The following is a 16,209-nucleotide window of genomic DNA, read 5'->3' as shown; positions in this document are numbered from 1 at the left end:
AGAGTATGAAGGGATGGACACTGGGAGGAGGTAACTATGGGGAGGAAGTGGGAGGGGAGCTGCTGCATTGTAAATTTTGGTCAATGACATGAGACAAAGTATATGTGAACTGCTGTATGAAAAGTGAATTTACTCTGTAAATCTTCACCCAAATCCTAATAAAAAAAAATGAAAATAGAAATACTATTTGACCCAGAAATTCCATTCCTAGGAATATATCCTTAAGGGGTGAGAGGCAGCGCACAAACAGACATATGAACACCTATATTCATTGCAGCACAATTCACTATAACAAAGAGATGGTAACAACCTAAATGCCCTTCGATGGATGAATGGATAACCAAATTATGGTACATTCATACAATGGAATACTATGCTATATTAAAGAGTAATGAGGGGTATGTGAATCATCTCACAACGTGGATGAGCCTGGAGGACATTATGCTGAGTGAAATAAGTCAATTGCAGAAGGACAAGTACTGTATGAGCTCATTACCATAAAAAGACAAAGAAGGGTTTGCTTGGGAAAGGGAACTCACTTTGTAGGTTACCAGGGTGGGGAGAAAAGGGGAGAGATTAATTTTCAGGCTAGTTGGAGGCCACACACTGATGTGGGCAAGGGGAGGGATGTATAGAGAGTCTGTGACTACCATGATAACATTAGGAAAAGGGAGGACAAGAAATTGTGTACATAGGAGATAGATGACAGATGCTAATACCAACCAGTGTATCCACAATACTGCATTACCATTAACATCAAACATTAGGCTACACATAAACACATGAGAAGATCAGATGGGGGTCAGTGAACAGGAGTATACTCTAGACCAAGGATAGATTAAGCGCAGGCTAATCTTGCACAGATAGCAGTGATAAAAAATATCTGCAATCCTTACAGAAACAACAGAAGACTGACATAGAGTGATCCCTCACAGAAAGCCAGACACTGTGGGAGAGAGATCCAACAGATCTACCCATCTCAGGACCATAGTATTGGGGAACACCAGACTCAATTGGCACAACAAAATACATAAAAGCCTTGTTCCTCATCCTACATTGGCGAGTTGCAACTGTGGTCTTAAAACCTTTCAAGTGGCCATGTAAGATGCAGCTAGTGGTCTCCTATCATCGGAAGTGAAGAAAAGTGCAAAAAGAAAAAAAAAAGAGGTGGTCACATTTGGAAGCAATCAGCCTTAGGACACGATGGCCCTTGAGAACAAAAGAACTAGATTATCCCTGGCTACCAAAGCCAACCACTCAGGAAAGGAGCAAATCTTGAGAAAATGTGGAACAAAACCCAAAAACTCAATAATGACCAGAATTACTGGTTAGATGCAATCTGGGGAGACCCCCAATACTATGACCCTGGGATACATCCTAGGCCTGGAATAAAATTCACTCCCAGGGGCTGGCTCTTAGACCAATAGTAAACAAGATGTGCACACAGACCACTCAACCCAGGGGGATACACCCACATACTCTATGGAAATTCATCCCTTGGAGCTATCGACCAGGGGGCAACAAAAGGGCAACATTCACACAAGGAAATGTTGGACACACAAGAATGCATAACTATGAGGGGCACGGGGGTTAGGGGAGTTAGTAAGCAGGGAGGGAAGGAGACTGGGTTAGGGTTGGGGATGGTAAATGGGAAGTGAAACTAAATGTATGGGTAATTTTGAATGTAAAACAAACTCTGCTCTGTAAATTTGCACCTAAAACACAATAAAAAAAAAAAATCCTCACAACTGGACTTATAAATAGCATTACGATAAATGAAGAAAAGATTGAAGTCATCAAAGACTTCACATTCTTGGTTCTACAATTGACATCAATGGAAGCAGCAGTCAGGACATCAGAGGACATACAGCACTGGGCAAGTTGGCTGCAAAGGAACTCTTTTCAAGTGCTGAGGAGCAAAGATGTGTCCTCATATGCATGTGAGAGCTTGACAATGAATAGGGAAGAGTGAAGAAGAATTGATGCTTTTGAGTTGTGGTGCTGGAGAAAAATCCTGAAAGTACCATGGACTTCTAAAAGACCTATGTATCTGTCCTGGAGGAAGTACAGCTGGAATGCTCCTTGGAAGCAAGAATGGCCAGACTTCATCTCACCTACTTGGGTCATGTTATCAAAGGGACTATTCCCTGGAGAAGAATGTCATGCTTGGTGTGGTGGAGGGTCAACAGAAGAGGGGAAGGCCCTTAAGAAGATGGATCAACACAGTGGCTGTCTCAATGAACTCAGGTATAGCAGGGATCCCGGGGCTGGCGCAGGACTGGGCAGTGTTTTGTTCTGGTATGCATAGGTTTGCTTTGAGTCGGAGACAACTCCACGGCACCTAACAACAACAACAAATATTTGTGGTTGTCCTCTGTTTTTTATTTTAATGTGAAGGTTTATAATTTTTGTTTGAAGTTACCCTGTGATTTATAATTTTCTTCCCAATTTAGAACATTCCATTCTATCTTTTAATTGTCTTCCTAAAATTGTGAGAATTTGTTGCAGCAGCAAAAGGAAATAAATACACTGGCACCACATGGTTAAAATCACAGGCTTTGGCATTGGTTTCAACATGGTGTGAATCCCAGCTATTCCATTTTCTAAATCTTAGGTAAGTCATTTAGTTTCTCTGTGTCTTGATTTATCTTATCTGAAAATGGAGCTCATAATGATACCTAATTGGTTTGTTAAGAGACTTGAGAGAAATAATGCAAGCAAATTATTCAGAAAATGCTCCCTACAATATAGGATGAAGAACAAGACATCATTATTATCTCTTGAAAGGCAGTATGTGATTTATTAATAGTGTGTTTCCTGAACCCAGACCATCTAGGCTCAAATCCTGCCTGTAAAATTATTCAATATCGCTGCCTCAGTTTCTCTATCTGGAAAATTGGGATAACAATGGGGAGTATTATGAAGATTACATGAAGTAATCTGCATACAACACTGAGAATAGTGGCTTGCACTTGATAAGCATTTGAAAAACAGAACAAAACAAAACAAACAAACAAAAAAAAACTTGACTAGTAATGTAAGTCATAGCAACCCCTCCTTGGGTTTCTGAAGTGGTATCTCTATGGAGGCAGATTGCCCAAACTTCCCTCGGAGGAGTGGCTGTTGGGTTAGAACCACCAGGCTTCTGGTTAGCAGTCAGATGCTTTAGGCACTACCCCATCAGAGTAAATATTAATTATTACTGAGGTTATTACATTTATTTATTTTATTATGCTTTAAGTGCAAGTTTACAGATCAGAGTTGGTTTTACATTCAACATTATGTGTGTGTACATTTAGTTTCACTCCCCATTTACCATCCCCAACCCTAACCCAGTCTCCTTTCCTCCCTGCCCAGTAACCCTAGTCCCCCTGTGTCCTCATAGTTATACACTCCTGTGTGTTCTGCATTTCCTCATGCAAATGTTTCCCCTCTGGTGTCCCATGGTTGATTGCTCCAAGGGATGCATTTCCGTAGAGTATGTGGGTGTGTCACCCTGGGTTGAGTGGTCTGCATGTACATCTTGTTTACTATTGGGCTGAGAGCCAGCCCCTGGAAGTGAGTTTTATTCCAGGCCCAGAATGTATCCCAGGGCTATAGTATTTGGGGTCTCCCCAGACTGCATCTGACCAGTAATTCTGGTCATTATTGAGTTTTTGGATTTTGTTCCACGTTTTTCCTCCCACTCTATCCAGTATCTCAAGATTTGCTCCTTTCCTGAGTGGTTGACCTTGGTAGCTGGGCACCATCTAGTTCTTCTGGTCTTGAGGGACACCATGTCCTAGGGCTAATTGCTTTCAAGTGCCTTTTTTTTTTTTTTTTTTTTTGTACTCTTCTTCACTTCTGATGATAGGAGACCATTAACTGCATCTTACATGGCTACTTGAAAGATTTTTAAGCTTTTAAGACCCCAGCTGTTATTCACCAATATAGGATGAGGAACAAGGCTTTTATGTATTTTGTTGTGCCAATTGAGTCTGGTGTCCCCCAATACTATGGTCCTGAGATGGGTAGATCTGTTGGATCTCTCTCCCACAGTATCTAGCTGTCTATGAGGGATCACTCTATGTCAGTCTTCTGTTGTTTCTGTAAGGATTGCAGGATTTTGTATCACTGGTGTCTGTGCAAGATTCGCCTGTGCTGAATCTATCCTTGGTTTAGAGTATACTCCACTTCACTGACCTCCATCTGATCCTCTCATGTGTTTATGTATGTATCTGTAGCCTGGTGTTTGGTGTTAATGGTAATGCATTATTGTGCATATACTAGCTGGTATTAGCATCTGTTGTCTATATCTTATGTGCACAATTTGGTGTCCTCCCTTTTCCTAATGTTATCATGGTGTTCACAGACTCTTTCTATACTATCCCTCCCCTTACCCATGTCAGCATGTGACCTCCAACTAGCCCGAAATTAATCTCTCCCCTTTTCTCTCCATCCTGGTAACCTACAAAGTGAGTTCCCTTTCCCAAGCAAACCCTTCTTTGTCTTTTTACAGTAATAGGGTCATACAATACTTGCCCTTTTGTGACTAACTTATTTCACTCAGCATAATGTCCTCCAGGCTCCTATTGAGGTTATTTTAGTCCCAACCCCAGCACCCCATTCTGGGGCTCCCTGTGGACCTGTCTCCCTGTATGGCAGGGCTGGGCATGTTGCCAGGATGGTCAAATAACAATGCCCTGCAGAGGATGTGGCCAGGATAGGGGCATAGGTTGGGATGCTCTGGCCTAGCTGGGGATGACTCTCTGCCCAATGCCTCCCAACCTGTCTAAACACAGGCTGGGTGCCTGAGGAGGATTCCCAAGGAACAATCCTGGAAAAGATTGGCTGTGTGCACTGTGTGGCTGGAGGAAGTGACCCTTTATTGCTTTCCTAAAGCCCTGGGAACTTTCTTCCCTCTGTGTTTGCTTTGCTTTCCAATAGCTGCCTGCTATGGAGGCCTGGCCACTCATAAACCATGCCCTGAAACCCCAGATGCGTTCAGGACTAGAACAACAGCTTCGTACCAGCCTTAGCTCTCAGAATAAACTCTTAGACATTCAAGTTAAGAGAAAAACAAGGAAAGCTAAATTTTTTGTCACCTCCTATGTGCCAGGCAATGATCTCAGTGATCTGTGTGTATTGGTTCATTGAACTCTCTCAAAGACACTATGAGATTATGGTGGTTGAGTTGTGTGTCAACTTGGCTGGGCTTGGTTGAGTGGCTGGACAGCTGAATGTAGTCATTACCCATGGGGAGATTGGTAATTAACTCCATGGTGGAATCTGTTGGAGCAGCTGAGTAGCTGCTTTGGGGATGTTGTCTCCTTCCAGTATATAAATAGCAGCTTTGGGAATGGTTTCTGGCTTATGGCACGCTTGGACCCTGCATGTAGCTGAGTCATTTTTCAGCAGCCTGCCATGCTCTGTCAATCTTGGGACTTTCAATGGACTTGAATTAATGGCCTGCTGTGTGGTTTTGTAATATCAGGACTGTGCCTTATTATTTGTCAACCTTGGGCTTGTCAGCCTCAGGAGCCAGCAGCTGAGTGAAGAAAAGCCTCCAGCTTCAGTGGGCTGGGAGCAGGAGGCAGAGCTGAAGCCCAAGGTTGAGGGGCTTTCACCTAGCCTCTAGAAGCTGGCACTTTGAACTTGGACTTATAGTCTCCAAACTGTAAGAGAAAAAACTCCAATTTCTTCAAACCATCCCATTTGTGGTATTTTCTGTTAGAGCAGTACAGAAGTAATCATAACAGAGATCATACAATTTTATGGCTGGAAACTGAGGCATGGCACTGTCAAGTAATGTGCTCAAGGTCTCACAACTAGTAGGAGCTGGATTCGATCTGCAGTGGCTTGATTGCAAAGCTTCCTACTCTGTCTGGCCTGTCTGGAGCTTTAGCACAGAACCAGAGGCTCAGAATCACAAAATCACCAACATTCAAAAATAAAATCATAGAATCCAGAATCTGATTACAGAAATTCTCAACAGTGTTACAAAGATCTTGTAGTAAAATTATATTCTTGGATGCTTGTTGTTGTTGTTAGGTGCCATCGAGTCAGCTCCAACTCATACAGAGTACAGCATGTGCCAGCTTCACAATACTTGCTATACCTGATCCCGTCATTGCATCCACTGTCTCAGTCCATCTCATTGAAGGCCTTCTCCTTTTCCATTGATGCTCCATTTTACCAAGCTTGATATCCTTCTCCAGAGAATGATCCCTTCTGACAACATGACCAAAGTAGGTCAAACGAAGTCTGACCATTCTTGCTTTCAAGGAGCATTCTGGCTGCACTTCATCTACAACAGATTTATTAGTTCTTTTGGCAGCCCACAGTACTTTCAGTATTCTTCACCAACACCACAACCCAAAGGCATCAACTCTTCTTTGGTCTTCCATATTCATTGTTTGCCTCTCACATATATATGAGGTGACTGAAAGTACCATAGCTTGGTTTAGGTGCACCTTAGACTTCAATGAGATATCTTTGTTCTTTGGCACCTTTAAGAGGTCTTTTGCAGCAAATTTATCCAGTACAATACATCGTCTGATGTCTTGACTGCTGCTTCCATTGGTGTTGATTGTGGAAATATGAAATCTTTGACAACTTCAATCTCTTCTCCTATCATAATTCTGCTTATTGGCTCAGTTGTGAGGATTTTCATTTTCTTTATGTTGAAATGTAATTGATAGCACAGACTGTAGTCTTTAATCTTCATCAGTAAGTGCTTCAAGTAATCCTCACTTTCAGCAAGCAAAGTTGTGTCATCTGCATATCGTAGGTTGTTAATGAGTCTTCCTCCAATCCTGATGCCACACTCTTCTTTATATAGTCCAGCTTCTCAGATTTTTTGCTCAGCATTTAAATTGAATAAGTATGGTGAAAAGATACAACCATGACACACTCCCTGCTTGATTTTAAACCATGCAGTATCTCCTTGTTCTGTTTGAATGACAGCCTCCTTGTCTATGTATAGGTTCCTCATGAGCACAATTAAGTGTTCTAGAATTCCCATTCTTCTCAATGTTATGTATGATTTATTATGATCCACACAATCAAATGGTTTTGCATTGTCAAAAAAAACACAAGTAAACATCTTTCTGATATTCTTTGCTTTGAGTCAAGATCCATCTGACATCAGCAATGACACCTTTCTTTCCACGTCCTCTTCTGAATCCAGCTTGCATTTTTGGAAGTTCTCTGTCAATATACTGTTGCAACTGTTTTTGAATTATTGTCAACAAGATTTTACTTTCATGTGATAGTAATGATATTGTTCAATAACCTCCACATTCTGTGGTATCACCTTTCTTTGGAATGGATACCAATATGGATCTCTTCCAGCCAGTTGGCCAGGTAGTTGTCTTCCAAATTTTTTGTCATGGATGAGTGAGTGCCTCCAGTGTGACATCCCTTTGCTGAAACATCTCACTTGATATGCTGTAATTTCCTGAAGACTTCTTCTTTACCAATTGCTTCAGCGCAGCTTCAACTTCTTCCTTCAGTGCCAGTGGTTCTTGATCATACGCAACCTTCTGAAATGGATGAACATCAACCAACTCTTTTTTGTACAGTGACTCTGGGTATTCTTTCCACCTTCTTTTGATGTTTTGTGCATTATTCAATATTTTGCCCGTAGAATATTGCATCTCGAGGCTTACATTTTTCCTCAGTTCTTTCAGCTTGAGGAATGCTGAATGTGTTCTTCCCTTTTAGTTTTCTAGCTCCAGGTCTTTGCACATTTCATTATAATAATTGACTTTGTCTTCTCGAGCTGCTCTTTGAAATTTTCTGTTCAGCTCTTTCATCTGGTTGATTCTTCCATTTGCTTTAGCTACTCTCCATTCAAGGGCAAGTTTCAGAGTCTCTTCTGACATCCATTTTGATCTTTTCTTCCTTTCCTGTCTTTTTAATGACCTCTTGCTTTCTTCATGGATTATGTTCTTGATGTCATCCCACAATTTCTGTGGTTTTCAGTCATTGGTGTTCAATGCATCAAATGTATTCTTTAGATGATCTCTAAATTCAGGAGGGATATAACCAATGACGTATTTTTGCTCTCATGGACTTGTTTTAATTGTCTTCAGCTTCAACTTGAACTTGATGGTCTGTTCTACAATCAGATCCTGACCTTCTTTTGGCTGAAGATAATGACCTTCTCCATTGCCTCTTTCCACAGATGTAGGCAATCCGATTCTGGTGAAGTCCATATGTATAATCACTGTTTATGTTCTTGAAAAAAGGTATTTGCAATGAATAAGTCATTGGTCTTGCAAAATTCTATCATGCTATCCCATCATTATTTCTATTACCAAGACCATATTTTCCAACCACTGGTGATTCTTCTTTGTTTCCAACTTTTGAGTACCAATCCCCAGTGATAATCAATACATTTTGAGTACATGTTTGGTCAATTTCAGACTACAGAAGTTGGTAAAAATTTTCAATTTCCTCATCTTTGGTTTTGGTGGTTGGTATATAAATGTGAATAACCATAGTATCAACTGGTTTTCCTTGTAGGTGTATAGATATTATCCTATCATTGACAGCATTGTACTTCAGGATAGATCTTGAAACATTCTTTGTGATGGTGAATGCCACACCATTCCTCTTCAATTTGTCATGCCCAGCAGAGTAGGTCATATGATCGTCTGATTCAAAATGGCCAAAAAACATCCATTTCAGCTCACTTGTTGTTTGTTGTTGTTGTTATGTGCCGTTGAGTCAGACCTGACTCATAGCGACCCCTCCTTGGGTTTCCGAGGCAGTATCACTATGGAAGTAGATTGTCCCATCTTCCTTCCGAGAAGTGGCTGGTGGGTTTGAACCGCCAGACTTCTGGTTAGCAATCAAGTGCTTTAGGCACTATGCTACCAGAGCTCTCAGCTCACTAATGCCTATCAAACTTTATGTGTTTCATTCTTGACAACTTCCAGTTTTCCTAGATTCATACTTCATACATTCTATGTTCTGATTATTAATGGGTGTTTGCACCTGTTTCTTCTCTTTTTGAGTTGTGCCACATCAGCAAGTGGAGGTCCCAAAAAATTTACTTTATCCATGTCATTAAGCTGGGCTCTACTCTGAGGAGACAGCTTTTCTTCAGTCATATTTTCAGTGCCTTGCAACCTGAGGGATTCATCTTCTGACATTATATTGGACAATGTTTCAGGGCTGTTCATAAAGTTTTCCAGTTATACTTCTGACAGTGTTTTACTGCTATTCATAAGGTTTTCACTGGCCAATTCTTTGAGAAGTGGATGACCTCTTCCTTCTTCTGAGTCTGTCTTATTCTGGAAACTCTGCTGAAACCTATCCACCACGGGTAACCCTGTTGGTATTTGAAATATAGGTGGCATAGCCTCTAGGCTCACAGTAACATGCAAGCCACCATAGTACGACAAACTGACAGACGAGTGGTGCATTAGATTCTTAGGCTATTTATATCCGGTTGCCAGAAGAGACCCTTGATGCTCCTTTCCCCTGCTCAATCCCTTCTACTGATAATATTCTTGCTTACTTCCATTACGAGTCCTCACCACCACCCAGCATGAGTGGCTAGAGAGAGCTGTTGTTCTATTGTCAGGCCCAGCTTAGTAGCTTCCTTTCCACTTTCCCATCCTGCCCCACTCATCTCTGTCTTTCCTGCTTACTTGCATAAATTAGAACCCCTGACTCTAACATTTGGGGATAAAAAGTGGTTCTGGTTCCAAAATACTGCACTTTTCTTGTGTGGGTTTCACAGGGCTGTTCTAGAGGGAAGTGGAGTGTTGTTGCATCCTCAAACTGGTTGTTCAACTAAAGATTTCCCTCCAGCAAGCTCCTAGGAGAGGGAGCTTTGGATCAGACCTATGAAGAAACCTCATGCAGTTCTCAGCTAGGGTCAGCCCCTAAAATAATTGTATAAAAAAATAAGATACTCGATGGCACATAACAACAACAACAAACAACAAGTGGGAACACAGGGAAGGTTACCCAGAGCAATGCAGTACTAGATGAAGGAAGCCCCTCTGTAGCATTCTGAGGGGTTGTTGTTCAAAATCCTTGCATTGCCCCAACAAAGGAAGACTCACTATCTCCCAAGGCTCTGTGAGGTTCATCCAGGTCTAAGTTGCTCTATGGGCAAACCATCAACAGGGGTGGCTCTTTGGTGATACCTTTGACATATCTAGGGAGCTCTGGTGGCATGTGGTTAAATCATTTGGCTGCTAACCAAAATATATGATCCCACTAGCCACTCTGCAGGAGAAATATGAAGCAGTCTGTTTCCATAAAGATTTACAACCTTGAAAACCCTTTGAAGCAGTTCTACCTTGTCTTCTAGAGTTGCTATAAGTTGGAACCCACTCAATGGCAGCAGGTTTTTTTGTTTTTGTTTTTTCTTTCTTTCTTCTTCTTCTTTTTTTTTTCTTTTAACATATCTATCAAAAATTTAAAAGTCACTACTCTTTGACCCAGAAGCTCTACTTCCAGGAGATAAACTTACAGCAATGCTCACTCACACAGTGCAGTGACATAAATGTTCATGAACCTCTACTGCAGTGTTGTTTGGGATGGTAGGGGGAAAAAAAAAAAAAAAAAGATCCTCTTCTGTGACAGAGCTCCCCCATAAGGAACTAGTAAAATAAATTTGGGTACCTTCAAGTGATGGAATACACTCTTGGAAAAAAAAAGAAAAAGAAAAACCTCACTGCCATCGAGTTAATTCCTACTCATAACACCCCCACCCCCCACAACTGGGCTTTCAGGGCAGTAAATATTTTTTTATTTTTACTTTTTGTTTTATTTTAAGAGTTCATTTTACATTCAACATTATGTGCATATTTAGTTTTACTCCCCTTTACCATGTCCAACCCTAATCCAGTCTCCTCTCTTCCCTGCCCAGTAACCCTGCTCCCATGTCCCTCATAGTTAATGCATTCCTGTTTATCCTGCATTTCCTCTGTGTGAATGTTGCCCCTCTGGTGCCCCATGGTCCATTGCTCCAAAGAATGCATTTCCATAGAGTATATGGGTGCATCACCCTGGGTTGAGTGGTCTGCATGTAATCTTGTTTACTATTGGGCTGAGTGAGCTTTAGTTCAGGCCCAGAATGTATCCCGGGACCATAGTATTGGAGGTCTCACCAGACCCCATTTGACCAGTAATTCTGGTCATTATTGAGTTTTTCAATTTTGTTCCACTTTTTCCTCTCACTCTATCCAGGATCTCCAGACTTGTTCCTTTCCTGAGTGGTTGGCATTGGTAGGCAGGCACAATCTAGTTCTTCTGGTCTCAAGGGCCATCATATCCTAGGGCTGATTGCTTCCAAATGCCCTTGTTTTCTCACACTCTTCTTCACTTCCAATGATAGGCATCAATTAGCTGCATCTTAGATGACCGCTTGAAAGCTTTTGACAACCCAGGTGCTACTCACCAATGTAGGATGAGAAACAAGGATTTCATGTATTTTATTGTGCTAATTGAGCCTGGTGATTCCCAGTACTATGGTACTGAGATGGTAGATCCGTTGGATCTCTCTCCCACAGTGTCTGGCTCTCTGTGAGGGATCACTCTATGTCTGTCTTCTGTTGTTTCTGTAAGGATTGCAGGTATTTTGTATCACTGCTATCTGTGCAAGATTAGCCTCTGTTGAATCTACCCTTGGTCTAGAGTATACTCCTGTTCACTGACCCCCCATCTGATCCTTTCAGATGTTTATGTGTCTATCTGTAGCCTGGTGTTTGGTGTTAATGGTAATGCAGTATTGTGGCTATACTTGTTGGTATTATTAGTATCTGTCATTTACCTCCTATGTGCACAATTTGGTGTCCTCCCTTTTCCTAATGTTATCATGGTGGTCACAGACTCTTTCCATACAAACTTCTCCTTACCCACATCAGTATGTGGCCCACAACTAGCCTGAAATTAATCCCTCCCCTTCCCTCCTCACCCTGGTAACCTACAAAGTGAGTTCCTTTTCCCAAGCAAACCCTTCTTTGTCTTTTTACAATAATGGGCTCATATAGTACTTGTCCTTCTGTGATTGACTTATTTCACTCAGCATAATGTCCTCCAGGATCATCCACATTGTGAGATGATTTGCATATCCCTCATTATTCTTTAATATTCCATTGTGTGAATGTATCATAATTTGGTTATCCATTTATCTGTTGATGGGCATTTATTTAGGTTGTTTCCATCTCTTTGTTATAGTGAATTGTGCTACGATGAACATAGGTGTGAATATATCTGCTCGTGCCCTGCCTCTCACCTCTTTAGGAAACATCCCTAGTAATGGAATTTCTGGGTCAAATGGTACTTCTATTTTCAGATTTTTATGGAAACACCATACTGTTTCCCACAATGGTTGTACCATTTTACAATCCCATCAGCAGTGCACAAGAATTCTAACCTCTCTGCCTCACCATCATTTGTTATTTTCTGTCCTGTTGAACTTTGCTATTATTGCTGTGGGGAGATGATATCTCATCATTATTTTGATTTACATCTCTCTGATGACTAATGATCGCAAGCAATTCCACATGTGTTTGTTGGCCGCCAGCATATCGTCTTTAGTGAAGTGTCTGTTCAAGTCTTTTGCCCATTTGTGAATTGGGTTGTTTATCTTTTTGGTGTTGAGGTATTGAAGTTGTCCATAGATTTTTGAGATAAGTCCTTTATCAGATATGCCAGAGGCAAATATTTTCTCCCAATTTGTAGTTTCTCTTTTTACCATTTAGATGAAGTCTTTCGATGTGCTCAAGAATTTAATTTTTAAAAGGTCCCAGTCAACTACCTTCTCTTTTACCTCCTGCACTTTCTGGGTTATGCTTGATGGTCTATTTATGCCATAAATTAGAGCCTCTGGTAGCATAGTGCCTAAGGCACTTGACTGCTAACCAGAAGGCTGGCGGTTCAAACCCACCAGCCACTCCTTGGAAGGAAGATTAGGTAATCTACTTCCGTAGTGATACTGCCTCGGCAACTCAATGAGGGGTCGCTATGAGTCGGGTCCAACTCGACGACACATAAAAACAACAACAACAGATTTGCCCCTATTTTATCTTTGATGATATTTGTAGTTTTGGGTTTTACACTTAAATCTTTGATCTAGCTTGAGTTTGTTTTTGTGTATGGGGTGAGGTATGGGTCATGCTTCATTTTTCTACAAGTGAATATCCAGTTTTGCAAGCTCCATTTGTTAAAGAGGCCGTCTCTTCCCCATTTACTGGATTTTGAACCTTTGTCAAAGATCACCTGTCCATAGATGGTTGGGTCTATTTCTGGACTTTCGATTCTGTTCCATTGGTCTGTCTGTCTGTCATTGTACCAATACCACACAGCTTTGACTACTCTGGCTATATAGTAGGTTTTAAGATCCAGGAGTGTGACCATCGATCTGCAGCCTATACGACTATGAGACCAGAAGAAATAGATGGTGCTCGGCTACTACTGTCAACCACTTGGTAGAGGATCTTTGTAGGAGATCCTGGACAGACAAAGGAAACAATGTCGAACAAAACTCAAAATCATTTGGGAAAAAAAAAAAAAAAAAGGGAGGAACAGGTTTGTTGACCCGGTGGAGCCTGGTGGAATCACTGAGACTATGGCCCCTAGCTGCCCTTCACGTCTGGAAATTAATGCACACCTGTGGCTTCCAGTCAAGCAGTAGATAGGCATATTAGTTGAGCATTTACCTGAGGTAGATACACTCCTTGGAGAGAACAAGCAAAAGAAAAAGAATGGTTGCTCAGGCACAGGGAGAGAGCTCAGGGGGTAGGAGTGCATGGAGGGATGAACACAGGGAAGCAGTAGCTATCGGGAGGAAGTGGGAGAGGAGATGTTGCATTGTGCTAAATTGTGGTCAATGTCATGAGACAAAGTGTATGTGATCTGCTGTATGGAAAGTGTATTTGCTCTGTAAATTTTCACCCAAATCACAACATAAGTAAATAAATAGATAAATGAAAGATCCAGGAGTGTGAGACTTCCCACTTCGTTCTTCTTCTTCAGAAGTCCTCTGCTTATCCGAGGTTGCTTTTCTTTCCATATGAAGTTAGTAATTGGTTTTTCCATGTCCTTGAAAAATTTGGTTGGTATCTGGATCAGGATCACATTAGATGTGTAGATTGCTTTAGATAGTATTGACATCTTCACAATATTCAGTCTACCTATCCATGAACAAGTCAGGTTCTTCTATTTATGTAATGCCCTTCTTGTCCCTTGTAGTAGTGTTTTATAGTTTTCTTTGTATAGGTCTTTTGTGTCTCTGGTAAGATTTATTCCTAGCTGTTTTATCTTTTTAGTAGCTATTGTAAATGGTATTGTTTCCCTTATTTCTTTATCAGAGGTCTCTTTGTTGGTGTAGAGGAATCTAACTGATTTTTTGTATGTTGACCTTGTATCCTGCCTCTTTACTGAACCTCTCTATTGGTTCCAGTAATTTTTTTGTTGAATCTCTTGGGTTTTCTATGTACAGGATCATTTCGTCCACAAATAGAGATAGATTTACTACCTCTTTGCCAATTTGTATGCCTTTTACTTGTTTTTCTTGCCTTATTGCTCTGGCCAGGACTTCCAATACAATGTTAAATAGAAGTGGTGATAGCAGGTATCCCTGTCTTGTTTCTGCTTGTAAGGGGAATGCCTTGATTCTTTCTCCATTAATAATGATGTTGGCCATTGGCTTTGCATATATACCTTTTATTATGTTAAGAAATTTCCCTTCTAGCCCTGTTTTGCTGAAAGTTCAGTAAATCTTTAAGGAAGTAGATTGTCCCATTCTTCCTTCAGTGGAGCAGCAGATATATAGACTGCCAATTTCCTGGTTAGTAGTTGCAGTGTAGTAAATTACCTGGTATGGGTTTTCTACATATATTCTCTGTCAATATACTACTGCAATCGTTTTTGAATTATCTTCAGTAAGATCTTACTTGCATGCGATATTAATGATATTGTTCTATAATTCCCATAATCTGTGGGATCACTTTTCTTTGGAATGGGTACAAATATGGATATCTTCCAGTCAGTTGGCCAAGTAGCTGTCTTCCAAATCTCTTGGCATAACCATGTGAGTGCCTCCAATGGGCCATCCATTTGTTGAAATATCTCAATGGGTATTCCATCAATTCCTGGAGACTTGTTCTTCGGCAATTCTTTCATTGCAGCTTTGACTTCCTCCTTCAGTACCATTGGTTCTACATCATATGCCACTTCCTGAAATGGATGAAAATTGGTCAGTTCTTTTTGGTACAGTGACTCTGTGTATTCCTGCCATCTTCTCTTGATGTTTCCTGCATCATTCAATATTTTGCCCATAGTAACTCTCAATATTGCAACTCAAGGCTTAAATTTTTTCTTCAGTTCTTTCAGCTTGAGAAATTCTGAGTGTGTTCTTCCCTTTTGGTTTTCAAACTAGAGGTCTTTGCACATTTCATTATAGTAATTGGTTTGGTCTGCTTGAGCTGCTCTTTGAAATCTCCCGGTCAGCTCTTTTATCTTGTCATTTCTTCCATTTGCTTTAGCTACTCTCCGCTCAAAGGCATTTTCAGTGTCTCTTCTGTCATTCATTTTGGTCTTTTCTTCTTTTCTCATCTTTTTAGTGATCATTTGCTTTCTTCATGGATAATTTTCTTGATATCTTCCCACAATTCTCGGTTTCTGTCATTGGTGTTCAATGCATTAAATCTATTCTTTACGTGATCTCTAAATTCAGGTGGGTTATATTCAAGATCATAGTTTGGCTCTCTTGGACTTGTTTTAATTGTCTTTAATTTCAAGTTGAACATGCATATGAGCAGTTGATGGTCTGTTTCACAATCACCTCCTGGCCTGGTTTTGGCTGAAGATATTGAGCCTTTCCACCACCTTTTGCCACAGATGTAGTCAATCTGTGTTCCATCTGGTGAAGTCCATGTGTAGAGCCAGCATTTGTGTTGTTGAAAAAACGTGTTTGCTATGAATAAGTCGTTGGTCTTGCAAAATTCTATCATGTGAGTTCCAGCATTATTTTTGTCACCAAGCCCAAATTTTCCAACTACCGGTGATTATTCTTTGTTTCCAACTTTTGCATTCCAGTCACCAGTGATAATTAACACATCCTGATTACATGTTAGGTCAATTTCAGACTGCAGAAGTTGATAAAAATCTTCAATTTCCTCATCTTTGGCTTTGGTGGTTGGGGCATAAATTTGAATAATAGTTGTATTAATGGGTCTTCCTTGTAGGCACATGGATATT

This window comes from Orycteropus afer, unplaced genomic scaffold, assembly GCF_000298275.1.
Source record: "Orycteropus afer afer isolate SDZICR_OR568_19922 unplaced genomic scaffold, OryAfe1.0 scaffold00283, whole genome shotgun sequence".
Lineage (NCBI taxonomy): Eukaryota > Metazoa > Chordata > Mammalia > Tubulidentata > Orycteropodidae > Orycteropus > Orycteropus afer.
The sequence above is the reverse complement of the archived record's forward strand: the minus strand, read 5'-3'. Positions refer to the sequence as shown.